Source organism: Aethalodelphis obliquidens, unplaced genomic scaffold (genome assembly GCF_003676395.1).
Source record: "Aethalodelphis obliquidens isolate GAN/ISIS:26980383/991018 unplaced genomic scaffold, ASM367639v1 scaffold19, whole genome shotgun sequence".
In the NCBI taxonomy this organism is placed as follows: domain Eukaryota; kingdom Metazoa; phylum Chordata; class Mammalia; order Artiodactyla; family Delphinidae; genus Aethalodelphis; species Aethalodelphis obliquidens.
This window is the reverse complement of record NW_020837963.1, coordinates 11,714,106-11,730,196: the sequence shown is the minus strand read 5'-3', so window position 1 is coordinate 11,730,196 and position 16,091 is coordinate 11,714,106.

Here is a 16,091-nt window from a genome sequence, read left to right as displayed (position 1 = left end):
ATATATATATATATATATATATATATATATATATATATATAGTTTAGTTCCTTGTGCTATACAGAGGTCCTTGTTGGTAAATCTTGTGTTTTGACTCTCCGAATAAAAAAGTCAACTCTCAGGCTTCCCTGGTGGCAAAGTGGTTGAGACTCTGCCTGCCGATGCAGGGGACATGGGTTCGAGCCCTGGTCTAGGAAGATCCCACATGCTGTGGAGCAACAAAGCCCGTGAGCCACAACTACTGAGCCTGTGCTCTAGAGCCTGTGCTCCGCAACAAGAGAGGCCACGACATTGAGAGGCCCGCGCACCGCGATGAAGAGCAGCCCCCGCTTGCCACAACTAGAGAAAGCCCTTGCACGGAAACGAAAACCCAACACAGCAAAAATAAATAAATTAATAAAACAGGCCAACTTGTTTACAAAGCAAAGTATTTTAAAAAAAAAAGTCAACTCTCAGAGGTGTTCAAGAAACATTTACCATTTGGTTGTTACATAGAAGACTCTACTGCATGTTATTTCTATGTACCACTCATATCTTGACTACTTTTTTAAAGGGATTTATGGTGCTTTAACACACAGGACAACGGGTGATTTGGAATTACATTAGGTCAATGGCAGTAACACAAGATCCTAGTAATAAAATGTGGTGAACCAAGTTGTGGTCTGCCTACAACAGAGCCTAGACCTTTGCAACAACCAAAACAAAAAGAGAAACTGATTTGTTGCACAGATTCAATTATTTAAGTTAAGGAAGTGCATAAGCACAGCAGGATGTCCATCTAAGAGGAAATCGTTATCCTGGTAATTATCGCAGAGACACTAAGCAACACTGTGGGCATTGTTTCAAGAGCTGGCCTTCCTCTCCCTTGCATCTCTGCTCCTGAGCCCCTGACCCTCATCTTCTATCTCTACCTCCCAGCTGTTCCAGAAGTCTTGTTGTCATCTCATCACTCCATGGCCTCCCATCCCCTGGAGTCTTTGCAGAAGTATCCCTGCAAGTATCACCTGTCCCCATCAGGCTGGCTCTGTGACACCCCCCATGCCACCCACTAACTAGGTCACCTGTATCCATTGCAGCTCAACGATCAGTTCAGGGAATTTATACCTTCTGCCTTCTACCCACAATTCCAAGCCTTTATGCTCTATCTGGTTTCAGGTTCAGGTACCTAGATTCTCTCTGACTTTTAGATGAAAAATTCACATAAAGAGTTGGCTGGCTTTTGATTTTTCTTCTCCCTGAGAAGGTAGACTTTTGGATCTCTCTTCTTTGTAACACATACTACAGCTCCAGGAGGGCATCAGCTTACCTTTGTGTGCATCAGAGAGAGTTGCCCAGAGGGACGAGCCAATGTGAAAACCTTATGGTTGCATGGTTCCGCGTCCTTTCCTTCCAGCGGGCAGCACTTCCCGCCAGCGCACACGGCTAAGCGAGTGGAGTGCAGCAGGAGTGCTGTGTGCACGGCAAAAACTTCACATCCCTAAGGTCCCACATCCCAGATTCCTGGGGCAACTCCTCAGCCTAGGCTCACAATGGGAAGCGGTCCATACAAAGCCATCCCTAGCTCCTCCAGGAGATATCTCTTTCCTTTGAGTTTAGCTAACGTTCTGTAAGGCATAAAACTTCATAATGTGAAATCTTTGCTTGCGTGTCTGACTCCCAGGATTATGAGGCCTGGGTCATTTGTATATTTCTAGCACCTTTCATTTACTTACCACTGCTCCAAAATTTTATTTTCAATGAATCAACGAATGAATATATAGCAGAAAGTTTTAATGGATCCCCACCATTTTCTTGATTAACTCCATTTCACTACCAACAGTCAACAGAACTGCAGTTATGTTTAAAGTCTTTCCATCCACCAGGCAAAATGTTAGATTGGGAGGCTCTAGACAGACGTTTTGAGGAGAAGCTGGAGTCAAGTCTAGACAGGATATCCAGCTGATTGTTAGGTCAAAATTTTGCCAAAAGAGAGAGAATGTCTCTTTCTTAGCAAGTTAATTAGAAATAAATCATTGTGTAAGTTTGGGGTATACCACTTAGGGAAGGATTTTTAAAATTCTGGGTTAAATTTTCTTCCCCTTTCTGTGACTTATGCTATGTCTCTACTGCTTTATAACACTGCGGTGCTATAAGTCCAGAAAAATTGCTCACTCTGGGGCATGGTTTGAACAGGAGCGATGCTCAACTCTGCAAATATGGGATGACTCAATACCTAGGCCCAGACCCTTTCAGTGAAATGTATATCTCATAAAAAGTATTACTTGATGACTTTTCTCAGCTTTATCCACTGAGGGAAAAGGGAACGTGAGTCTTACAGATTGCCTAGATAAGGCACATTTCAATCTATTATCTATCTAAAGGCTTCTCCCAGAAGGTAGCCGGACTTGGGCGTTTTGAACTGTGAAGGCCATTACACGTCCAGAGAGCTCTTTCCACTGGTGCAATCCTCCATCCCAGTTTTTTAAACAGACCAAAAGAATGCAAAGTTAGTGGGAGCATTATTATTTGTAATCTTCACATCTTCATCCTTGGGAGTGGTAAATAGAGAAGAGATAATAATAAGAATAAACAGTAACACCTATAGAAAAATTTTCATTTGAGGTGAGAGTGTAGGTGATCCTAGACGTTTCTCATTAGTTAAAACACAGTGTGTTGCACAGAGTAGGAAACCTATATGTGAAAGAATGAATCAGATGGGCTATAATTGAGCAGTATTGAGCTGTGATTATCACATAATGGAAACCAATAGCCAGCCTTAGAAAAGAAGCTCATGAAAATTAAACTCTGTTTTAGGTCTGATGTTGAATGTGCATCAGCAAGCAAACCCCTCCATCACCCTGACACTGCTGAGTCTTACGATTCCTGGGTTCCAGAGCCTCCAAGTCCGATTAGCCTTCTGATGAGCTCTCGGGCTTCTTATCGGTGGAATTATACAGAAGGAGAAATCATAATAATGATAATAAAACCTACCCTTGAATTCCAAGTATGCACCTGTCCCTGCATAACCCTGAAATACAGGTTTTGTGTAACTGCTTTTATATGTGAGTCTAATTCAGGGAGCTGGGGCTGAATCTTAATTTGGATGTACACACATCTTAAACACAAAACCTGTGCCCTCTGTATTTGCACCAACCATGGAAATGCTCCTTTGAAGGAGTCAGATTAGGATTGGGAGAAATAAACCCAGAGTCTGTGATTCAGGTGACTTAATCACCGTTCTACTGATATTAGCTAAAATCACCGTGACCAGCTCACCCTTACAAGTTACATTGTCCAGTCAGTGAACAACGCGACCACCATCACAACAAAAAACGCTGACTCCTGAAAATGCTAAATGAGAGGAAATTAGTCTCCCAAAACACAGATCTCTTGTGAACAAATAGCGTTAAAGCTCATAAGGAAGATTGTCAAATTAGACTACTTGTCTTTAGTTATCTTTACTCAACCAAGGAAAAGCTTTTGTACAGAGTCTTATGTTCCATAGAGTCCTGAGAATTGAAACAAAATGCAATTATTTATCTTTGAAATTGAATCATTCTATTGCTGCCAATTACCCAACATCACTTGCGTAGGACAGGTCTAGACAATTATGACTCATCAATTTTCTCATGAAGGTGAGAATTGATAAAGAATCTGCTGACTGTAAAGTGAATTGGCTTCTACAACTGGTGAACTTGGAATTTGATGTGGCTGGGTCGGCAGGAGAGGGACTTTGATGGTATCACACTGTAAGCGCTGAAGACAGAACAATCAGATCAGGAGGGTATCAACTGGCAAAATTTATAGATGGTATGTAGTACCCAGTGGATACTCATATTCATTGTTGCTAAATGAAGAGCAAATAGGAAGTTTGATGAAAAACATTATAAGATATAGTAAATTAATGTTAAACCAGAATGAGTCCAGGTTTCCTACCATGGACAACTGGGTGAATATTGCCATTAAGCCTAGATGATATAGAGCAGTCATTAATAGTGAAATGAATAAAACAAAATAAAAATCTACTCTATATAACAGAGGAAAACAAGATGAGGCACACACAGTAAAAGCATGGAAACATATCAATAAGGTCTTGATCTAAACCAGAAATAACTAAAATAACTGTACCATGAGTAAATGATTAATCTGTTTTAATGCCTCAGATATTTCTTTAGGCTAATGTGAAGAAGGTTCTTATTCTTCAGCAGATGCCATGCTGAACCATGTGCAATGTTGATGACCTTTCATGCAAAGCAGACCAATCAGCTTGCCTTCCGCAGTTGGCCGATACTGCTTCCAGGAAACCACATTTGTAACTCTTGGTTCTCCTACCATCACCTCAGGTTGCAATTTGGAGCTAAAATCTTTTGGAATCCATTTACATCCTTTGACGTTACCTTGTCAGATTGTTTGATAGATATCATGTTATGATTTTGTCAAGGAGAGCATCTATGACTTTAATCAATCAAAACGTCCATAAGCATTAGGATTGGAAGAACCATAAATGTTCTTTGAACTTCTGCGTGTCTAGTCTTGAAAGGTATTAATCTTTCTAAGCCTCAAAATATTTATTTTCAGTGCCACATATTTTAATATATAGACCATTTACTCTTTTTAAAATGTTCTCTGGGCTTCCCTGGTGGCACAGTGGTTGAGAGTCCGCCTACCGATGCAGGGGACACGGGTTCATGCCCCGGTCCGGGAGGATCCCACGTGCCGCGGAGCGGCTGGGCCCGTGAGCCATGGCCGCTGAGCCTGCGCATCCGGAGCCTGTGCTCCGCAGCGGGAGAGGCCACAGCAGTGAGAGGCCCGCGTACTGCAAAAAAAAAAAAAAAAATGTTCTCTGTTGGATTTTTCCCATGAAACCCTAAGCTCTATCACCATTCCTGCTCTCTCTCTAGAATTCCTTAAAGAATGGAACTGACGGGCAGAATGGAACTGACAAGTCAGTTGAGGAACCCCTACCATCTACAGCTTTATTTCTTTTAACTTTAAAAAAAATTTTGGCTGCACGGCACGGCATGTGGGATCTTAGTTCCCCCACCAGGGATCAAACCCACACCCCCTGAACTGGAAGGTGACATCTTAACCACTGGACCGCCGGGGAAATCTCTATAGTTTATTATCAAGGAAAGAACACTGTTTAGAGAAACGGGAAAGATTTTCAATGGTGTGTTTCAGAAAAAGCCATCAAAGGAAGGAAAAGGGTAAAGAGAGGAGAAAGCATAAAGGTACAAGAAATTGCTGACTGAAGCATGAATCTTGAAGAGTAGGGGGAAAAAAGTTATCATATGTTCATTTTGAGGTTCATTATATCATAAGTTTAGCAGGGAAAAGTGTAACTTTGAAAGGAATTTCATAAAAGGGAGCTTTTAAAAAGGATTGTAAAATGCTGATGAAAAGGAATTTGGAAGAAAGTCTTGGGTACCAATCGTTTCTTCTAAGATAAGAGGAGGAAGTTTGTATAATCATCTTGCAAAGATCTTTATGGTAAAAAGTGCCCCCAGGGAACTTCATAGATCGGAAATGGGTAAAATATGACTAGTGTGCTTTTCTGCTTTTAAATGTGTAGATTTAAAGCAATGTTGGTTTTACACAAGACAGTTGCCCTAGGCAATTCTTGAGACTGTGCCCCTGTGGTAAATATCAATGGTAGATAAAAGCAATTATCGGGAAAATCATGCGTCTTGTATTAATAGAACATAAACCTTTAGGGCAAGACTTTGTAGACTCAAAGCATGTAGGCATTGCCTTGTCCCAGGGTGGTTTAGAAGGAACCAAAAGACTTCATCTGCCCCCAAGTATCTCCCTTACTTTGGAATCAAAACCCTTGAGGATCACTCTTTTTAATCAAAATATATTTAGAAAGACATGCTAGAATGTACATCTGCTACTCAGAAGGGAAATACAACAATACAAAATTACCTGTTATTGCCTTAACTTCACCTAATAAAAACACTAGGTAGCCTGGAAATCTGGGTGCAGAATTCAGAGAGTCTAGCACCAGGACAGAGCCATTTTACAGAGGAAGGATATTTTAAAATGTACAGACCTGAGGGATCTGCTCAGAGAGGAAAATGCTTGGAATCTGTACCTCACTCAGATGGGGCTTCATTAGGGCCCAGAGCATCTCGGGAGAAGAGCCTAGTAGAGCAGCGTGGGTGATAAATACAAATATTGTCTTTTTAATCATCTTTTCCAGGGTAGTCCCTGCAAGCTTTCTAGAAACGTATTCTAACTCTTCACTATAAAACAACTTTTGAAATAATTTGTCTTCGTCCTCACCCAAATGTACCCACTACTGAAGCATCATAAAGACCTTGAAGTAGACCTAGTCATTAGACACCATAGTGTAGTGAGGAAATTTGACCCATCTTTGGGATCTGAAATTCAGGTGGACCTAGGAAGTCAAGACTTGAGTGGTTCACTTCCTCCATCACCCTCCCTCTCCTAGACACATATTCACACAAAAAGGAATAAAAAAAGACAAAAAAAACTAAAAAGGAATGGTCATCCAGTGGCCAATGAGCTTAATGGCCCCGCTGGATCTATAGGGGAACAACTCTATAATGGAATGCCAAGGTATGCTCTAACCAGGAATCCAAATTTCACATTAGAAATGATGATAAGAAACAAAACATGGGCTTTTCCTATGTTGAGGACTTCAGTGAGTGCTGCCTGGTACTTGGGTCCACTTCCTCGAGAAACCAAGGAACTGCTTTTTCTCCTTGGTTCTGCCTTGAAGAGTCTTCTCATTTTCTTCTTTTCAGTGAAAAAAATAACCAACGTCTTCTCCATATGTGCCCCTGAGCACTGTGTTTGGGGAAAGGTGGTGTGACCTTCCAAAGACAAATCTGGCAGGCTCCAAGCCAGGGGCCTGGGAATGTGTACCCACCGTTGGTAAAGCTCAGTGTGGGAATACCCTGGCTAGAAATTTTATGGGTTCCCCAGTATTCCCTGACCCTTGTCTCCAGCAGTGGTGGATGGGAGCAATGACTGCAATTCAAGACTTGTGACAAACCCTTAATTTAAACATTTAAACAAGGATGCAGTTGGTGTAGCCTGAGCTTTGACCGTTAGGTATTACTTTAGTGTGATTTAGTAGAGATTTTTCTAGTACGGTAACTGCAATGCAGACATCCTTGGTTTGATTTGACATTTTCTCTTTGGAGACTGTTAACTCTGACATGGTTCCTTAGTAACCAGCCAAGTTCACTGGTAGCACGATGGTTACCTGTAGTAGATTCCCTGGAGGAAGAGGACAGAATAATCAGGAGTGTGGCTGAGGTCAATCCTTCCCTGACTGTGCCTTGATTGGGAGGCAATTTACCTTATATTCTTTCATCAGTATTGAAGTAAACATAAGTGCAAATCTATCCCCAACTCCCCAATGACATGTAACACTTTCTATTCCTCCCGATGGATTATTTAAAAACATACAGACATATAGTTTCATTTCAGATAGCTCACCAAAAATTAAAAACTGTGTGTCTTTGGACGGCCTGCTGTGGAATGAAACTTGTTAGAAGTGAATCTATTTATTTTATTTAACTTTGTCGGAAGCTCCGTAATCCCATTGTGAGAGCACCTAACTCTTAGAAGAGATGCTAAGCAAGAAAGGAGAATGTGGCTTTTGAATCTTATTTATTCCCCTCCCTTCCCTTCTGTTGTTGAATTCTATTTGTATTGCAGAGATTGAGTTCTCAGTTCAAGTACGTTCTCATTAATAAAATAGAGGTGGGTGAGTCTTCTAAATCCTGCACATATTCCTTGCAGATAAAAGCCAGTCTGCTTACTAAATACTCATTTTTTCTTTCTTCTTGGCACTCCCTCAGCAAAGGACGCTTCACAGCAGGGTGAGCTGTGGAGTAAATGTCAGAGGAAGTGGGACGAGGTCAAGGGGATAGCTCCCTTGAACTTATTGGTTAGTTTTAAACTGATCAAAGCTATAGCAAACAATTCCATCATTAATCTTAAGGGGGGAAAAAAATAGATGGTGACAAAGAGCAGGAGATGGTTTAAAAAATACCAACACCTGTCAAAATGTCTCCCTTTTTATCGTTGAAGCGTGATGGTTTGAAGGAAGTATGAGATCAGCAGAGCTGATCCATTTTTATTTTTATTTTTTAAAGGAAACTTTTATCCTTGGTCTAACCTGATAGAATGATGCGACGGCTAATATGCATCGTTTTTACCCCTTGACACCATTTATCATGCAACAAACTGAGCCTTCCTATCAGTCGCTTTTAAATTTCTTCCTCTGCGTTGCCACTGGTTTTGGGCACTTCCATTTAGCCATAGTTCAAATTTAAAAAAAAAAAAAGTAAAATAAAAGATCCTTCTTCCTACCTTGGTATAAAGATGAACCAATCAATCATTCAAGGAGTACCGCGCTCACATCCAATGATACACTTTTGGATGTTGATAATTTACTTTTGATGCTAATTAATTACAAGTAATCATAAAAACAAATTAAAACCACCATACTTACTGCAGGTTTTCTTGTGCTCCTGAAATAATGCATTTTTATGCATCTGTTTACTTGCTTTGTAAAAAAATGTAATAATCTATATTCATAGAAAAGCAACTTTAGTGCTCTGCGTCAAAGCTGTAAACTGTTATTGGTTATTTGGGGTTTTTTTTTCCCTAAGTTATTAAAATGGAAGAATGAAAGTGAGCCATATCAAATGAAAGAGATTAATGCATTTCAGAACTAACTTAAAAGCAGAAATTGAGGATTTTTAAAATTCCTGTTTGTTGTTTATTTCCCTTTTTAAGGGACAAAAGTATTATTTTGCTCCTGAAAATTAGTAGGGGGGTGGAGTACCAGCTTTGGCTTGCAGGCCTAGAAAAGACATAAATCTCTAAGAGACTCGTCTACATTTTCCCTGTAGGGGGAAGGAGGGGGCTGGTGGTGAATCTCTGGGTCCTGTTTGCTCCAACAAAGAGGGCTTTTCACCCCATTTGAGAAGTGTGGTGAATGGAACCACAGTGCAGCCTCAGTAGAATTATTATTTGTGCTCCGATTTCTCATCCCACTTCCCCTCCTTCTCCCACCTCCCTAAAAGCTCCTCGGGAGGCAGCAGAGAGTAGTGGAAAAATGATGGCTAGGAGTCATCTGGGGTTCTGGTGTGGACTCCTGCCACCTACCTCATTGGATGCAACCCAAATGCAGTGAAAGAACACACTACTTGGGAATGCTTTGCAAGCTACCATACCCGTCCCCCTCCTCTTCCTCGTCACCGTCATCATCACCATCACCACTATAATATACACTGAGTGTTAAAGACAAGTACCTTTACCGGTAGTGTCTCACTTAATCATCCCCACACCTCTGCAAAGGCAGATTCTATTTTCTGCAACTTTGCAGGGATCTGTCCTGTCTCTCAAGGGTGAACAATCTCGGGCAAGAGAACTTCAGGTCCCTGTTTTGCAGCATTCATCCCCCACGGCCTCCTATGGGGTTCCCTTACGCAACGTGCTTGTGGTTTGTAAAGCTTTGCACACCCATTAGGGGGGAGTTTAGTGGACAGAATTCTTGTTCCATGGGGTTGTGGAACATCCTTCAAAGATTTTCACTGTTGGTCAGCTCAGCAGCCATTCCCTGCTTCTCTTCCCCAAATACCCACTGAATCCCCCCTTCTCATTTTTTGGATATCTGCTCCCCTTGGGAGGTCCAGTTTACACTTGGAGATGGTATCAGGTGAAGTTGAGACTTGTCAAGGAAGATAGTTGAATTTCTTACAACTATGTCGAGGTAGCGTAACCCAATAGCCACTTCCAAGGTAAACCCAGGGTCATGATCATTTCTGTACACACACAGTATGCAGCCCCCAACCCAAACCAGATCCTATCTCAAGACATGTGTTATGTGTTAAGCTCTGGGGAAAGTCTAGTTTGACCCTGAAGAAGTCTCTGGAACCTGGTCATCTGATTTGTAAATCTTGGGACTATCACAAAGCTGTTAGAAGTCAGCCAGCCTTGGGAGCTTTAATTTATATTATCCATGTATTAGGTTACTGAAGCCTCAGTTGTCAATTTCCAGCCATGGTTTAAAAAAATTATTGTCATTTAGAATTTTAATTCATTTTCACAAAAATACATTTGGTTTATCAATGTAAGTAATTTGCATTTATGAATGTTTTGTTTGCCTTTTTTTTTAAAGCTGTGGTTTTCTTTTTCTTTTTTTGAAGATGCTGGGGGTAGGAGTTTATTAATTAATTTATTTATTTTTGCTGTGTTGGGTCCTCGTTTCTGTGCGAGGCCTTTCTCTAGTTGCGGCAAGTGGGGGCCACTCTTCATCACGGTGTGTGGGCCTCTCACTATCGTGGCCTCTCTTGTTGCGGAGCACAGGCTCCAGACACACAGGCTCAGTAGTTGTGGCTCATGGGCCCAGTTGCTCCGCGGCATGTGGGACCTTCCCAGACCAGGGCTCGAACCTGTGTCCCCTGCATTAGCAGGCGGATTCTCAACCACTGCGCCACCAGGGAAGCCCTGCCATTGTTTAGTCCAAGAAAATCCTAAGGAAGGACGTGTCAGAGCTTGTCATTAGCCCTATTTCTAGACCTGTAGAAATACCACAAAGTCATAGACACTGGGAGGCAACGTGGCAGACAGCTTTGCAGGCAGGCACACCTGGTCCAACCTGGCTGCTTCACACGCATGACCTAAGGTAATATCATCACTACAGACTTGGGCTTCTTTATACGGAATGAGGGGGATTAAAAAGCCTACTGCAATTCCCATGAAGTTTAAACGAGGGAACGTTAAAAGTGTGAGCAGAATGTCTGGTGCAGAATTGGCACATGATAAATGTTCCTTCCCGCTTCTTCCGCCCCCTGACTTTCAGAACATGGAGCAAAAAGAAGGAAGTATTCTCTGTTCCTATAAGTCATCTTTGAATTAGTCCCCATCATTCTTTTATTCCAGCCACAACTTGCTTTTCTCCCTTCTCTTCCTTCTTCCTCTTCGCCCTGTGCTTTCCAAAGGGAAGGAAGCAAGTCAGGTCCCAAAGGTCCCCTCTGACGGTGGAGTCTCCACCAATGCTGACCCTCAGGTGTCTACTGGACCCTACTCTCCTCTCCTTGCGCCATCTTAACCTCTCATATGCACCCTGCTTGTCTTGTGCACTAACCAACTGCAAGTCCAATAACCTCCTTTCTGCTTCCAGTGGAGCCAAAAGGAATGGAGGAGCAAATGTTGGTAGGAGGGTGTTGTACCTTCTCTTAAGACCTGCCACTGGCCGGGCTCCTGGAGGCTTTCACACGAAGCAAGGAAGTGTCGCTTTGACAACAGGATAGCTTCTAGCTGGGCTCAGTTTCCTGGTTTGGCATTTTGGAAGCTCCTGCATCGCCATCTTTAGGGTAGGAGGTGTGCCGAGAGACAGTTTGCAGCCACCCTAATGATCCAGCCGCATCTCATTTCAAGCCAGGAACAGACGAGTGCTGAGCAGGGAGGATGCTTTGGGCTCCTCTCTCAAACGATGTTTCACACATTTGAGATTTAATAATGCCCGAAAGGCGATGTACCCAGTGCCTAACTCTCTTGATCATCAAACGCGTATTGTATGGGAAATTTAATCAACCAGGTCTCATTTATTGAGACCTGTTAATCCATTACCGTAATATTTTAAGAATTCCCTGCCATTAATTTTTTAAAAATCACACAGAGTTTCTAAATGTTTCAATTGTCTCAAGTGTCTGGAAAATGAATCTATGCCTAACGATTGGCAAGACAACCCCTCGGTCCCAGAGCAGAGCAGATAGCAGAAGAACCCCATCCAATTCCACTGCCTACATTCTCCACATCCCCACAACCAACACACCCATACAAACACATTTACTAGATAGAGTCATGTCCTGGTTTGGAATCATTCTCACAGGGGACTGACCAGTCAAGGGAAAATCCTCAGTGCACTGTAAGTAGCCATCATGAGGTAGGAGAATCACAGTAAATATTTGAACATACGTGCAATGTTCTTCCACTTATAGGAATTTTTTTCTTATATAACATCTCAATTAATATTTAAAGTAGTTTGTGAAGGCATGTATTATTATCCCAGTTTCACTGAGGAGGAAACTGAGATTTAGAGAGGAGACCCAATGTTCCCAGTAGGAAGTTGTCAGAAGTTGAATGTGGTCTCCTCGGACTCCAAATCCTGCATTTGACCATGGCACTAACCATGTGCCTTCAGTCATCAAAAGATGACATAGCCCAAGTGTACGGGACAGACATTGAAGGTTTTGCTTAAAGCGGGAAGGGAGCAACTCCAATATGCTTTCTAGTCTAACAAAGACTCAGGAACTAGCACCATACAAAACAGTGACATTTACATTTGGAGTGTATTCTCCTTTCTCAAGGCTAATTCACCTCCTACTTGTTTTTTCCCCCTCCTTTTTTTTTGCGATACGCGGGCCTCTCACTGCTGTGGCCTCTCCCGCTGCGGAGCACAGGCTCCGGATGCGCAGGCTCAGCGGCCATGGCTCACGGGCCCAGCCGCTCCGCGGCACGTGGGATCCTCCCGGACCGGGGCACGAACCCGTGTCCCCTGCATCGGCAGGCCGACTCCCAACCACTGCGCCACCAGGGAAGCCCTCCCCCTCCTTCTTTATCCCCATTGCAGGTAACCAGATAAAGAGCATGAACGGGGGTTGGGGGGGGTGAAGAAAAGCAGATCCTCAGTCCTGAAATTCCATCACTTCTACAACACTCCAGGGCATTTTCCTGTACCCTGCATGAGACTGCCTGATATTCTCGCTCCAAGAACAAAGAGCACGAACCCCTATAAATGCGGAATATCTATACAATCCAAGCAACTTCATAAAGAAGAATCAAAATAAAACCAAATCATGGTTTCATAGGTGACATGGCCTTGGCTAATGACTTATACGTTTGTTAAACAGGTAAATGCCAGCACTTGTTTAAGGTTGCTTAGCTGCTCCAAAACAGCAAAAGAGCCTCCACGCCAGACCCTCGAAAGAAACATAATCTTCTAGAGAATTCTCACTCCAAATGGAGAGCAGGTTGTAGAGATGACAACAGGAAACAAGTCGATGAAGTAGGCTTAGGTCTAGAGGATAAAAATCACAGTCTGACTATTCTGTTATCAGAGCATGACCCACCCAAGGACTCCCCTGGAATAGCTCAGGCTCATTGGGAGTTCTTTTGACCCAGTCTAGAAGAGAAAGAGTGAGACAGATGGAGAAAGGAGAAAGAAGGAAAGAAGGATGTATCTGGCTATAAGGAGAGTCACAAAACTAAAAAACACACAAAAACCAGAACAGGAACTGCAAACCTTCCAAAGGGGAGGCCATTATTCAGAAGTGGTGAAATGGTGACCTTTGCTCATCCTGAGCTTGAAACTTAGATGAACAAGAAAGGCTGACAGGTGAGACTGATGAAAATGAAGCTGGAATGACAGATGCCAGGGTTTGATTTTGTTTCATTTTGGACAGGGTGTGAGTAAAATTTCCACACCAAAGGAATCTGGGGGAGAATTGATCAAAGGGCCAGGACCTAGGCAGAAATGCAGAGACAGGATTTGAGTTGAGGGCTCACTATGGCATAAGCAGGCAGAGCCACGGCAACAGCAAAGCTTAGAAAGGAGACAATCGGATCCCACAGTGGAAGTGAGTGGACTCACTGACACTTGTGTTGTATGTCCGGGTTCTTCTTGGTGGTGATGGTGGTTTAATTAGAGCAGATTTTTGGAAGAGGCAATCTAGGACTTCTTGGAAAACCCCAACTAGGGGATGGTTTCCTGGTCTTACAAGATATCCTAATATAACCCATGTTCTAAGCCTAAGTTATAAAACAGTAAAGTGAAAAGCCATTTGGCTCATTCATTCATTTACTCACTGTTTTTTTCTTTAGACAGGATACTTATTGTCAAATAAGTATCTCATGCCAGGTACCATGCTAGATTCTGGGAATGCACATGCAAGGAACAAATGGTATCTTTCCTTTGAGAGAGAGAAAGCCATGGATTCAGACAATTATAAAATATTGTGATAAATGATAGAAGAAATAGCTGAGCACTAAATAGATAGTAGGGGCGTGAAAAAGCCTGGAGGATCTGGAAAGGGATATGATTTTTTTACCCAAAAGGGAAAATAAGAAGACATTTCAGGGACATTTAGTAAATATTTGCTGGGCAATGCAATAATCTTTTTTTTTAATTAACTTTTAATTGAAGTGTGAGGTAGTTACAGTAAATTTCACAAATCGTGTTCAGCTAAACTTTTATGTGCATATACCTGTGTCATCACCACTCAGATCAAGATATGGAATATTTCCACACCCCAGAGCACTTCCTCATGCTCTCAGTCAATACCTTCCCCCAAGAGGTAACCACTGCTCTGACCTCCATCACCTTAGGTTGCTTTTGATGGACTTGAACTTCACAGAAATGGAATCATACAGTATATATTCTTTCTGTCTGTCTTTCTCCACTCATCAACTCAATGAGATTCCTCCGGATTATGCAAATATCTTTCTACTAAAACGAGGTAGCAGTGGAAGTTGTTCCTGGATTTTAGGATTTTCTTAAGGGGAGTTAATTGGCTGAGAAAAGGGAAACAGATGGTGGCGTGGAAAAAAACATAAAAGTTTAGATTCAGTGGGGGTGGGTTTCGGTTTTGAAGAGGCTAGCTGTGTATCTTGAGAATATCAGTCTCCGAACTTCAGTTTTCTTCTCTGCAAAATGATGATAACACCACCACTTACTTCATGGAGCTGTTAATATAATGTATGTGAAAAATCACTTTTAAATTCGAAAGTGTGACACAAATAGACTTTTTAAACTATTTTTATTTGTTTATTGTTTGTGGACAAATTGATGTATTTGTATGTTTATGAATGTCTAAAGATATGCAGAATAATTTTCTATTATGCCTTTTATAAGTAGGCTCTTAGTAATCAGTTGAGTTTTATTACTCAAATGCAATTCAATTAACATTCAACAATTGCCTTGTTAAATTTAAAATCTTATTCTAGTTGCATGTAATATGAAGCTAAAACATGGGTTGGTTGTTCTAAGTCTTGAGATCTGGTTGCCAAATCAAACAATACTCTGAATTTACCAGACTTGCTAACACCTGTAATAATGCACATTAAAAAGGACACTACCTCAAGCATCTATTTCCTTCTGTTACAAGCCTTGCATTGTAAAACAGCAAAAGCAAACATTCCACAGAAGGAAGGAAAGGTTTTAGATGTCTTCTTAGTTTTTTTTTTCTTTTCCCCCAATTTCCAGTTTGTGACCACAAAGGGAAACTGCAGAGATGAACGTCTGTTGAAATAAGAAGTGATAGGAGATGGCTAGAATTGAAAAGTTTCAATCTGAGTCAAGTGAGAGAAAGTAAAGCTTTGAGACTGACTTTTTAATTTCTTGAATTAATTGGTAAATACCTTACTTGCTCTTCAGCGAGATTATGAGTTCAGAATTAGAAAATGGATTCATTCAAATTCTCCACCAACTGTTGTAAATTTTCTTGCTGATGGGAAAGAGGGGGAATTCATTTTCTCAATGGCTACGTTGCCAGCCATCATCTGGAGCGTTCTGTCTATAAACATGAAACCAGAAACGCTGGCGGGAGAAGACATTAACCAATCCCCTACCAGGCTGTAAGGAACACCACATCCTCCACCTGGCACCATTAATAATCCTATTCAATGAACCCTTTATTATTAATATTACTGGTATAAAAAATGACCCCACACTTACAGGTGTAACTTAATGAGGCACATGTTGTGGCCAGATGTCTTCCAAGGCTGACTCCACCACCACAGGACACATCTTTGTGCAAGTTTCATAAAAAGAAACCATCTGAAAGCATTCATTTCAAGAGCGTATTCATCATGTAGCATGGTCAGTTCAGGACTGACGCGCTTCTACTTAAGTTTAAACAGATGGAAAGAACCTGGAAATTATATTCAACGTACCTTTTTTTAAAAAGTAATTATCTGATTAAAACTGCCAAATACATTTTCTTCTTTTCACTTCCTTCATGAAAATGTGGAGGAATTGGCAGGGCTGTCACTGCCTCGAGTTAGGAGGGATGCCTGCTATTCAACTGGCCTCCACCTGCTGCCTGTTAGAGACCGAGTTTTGT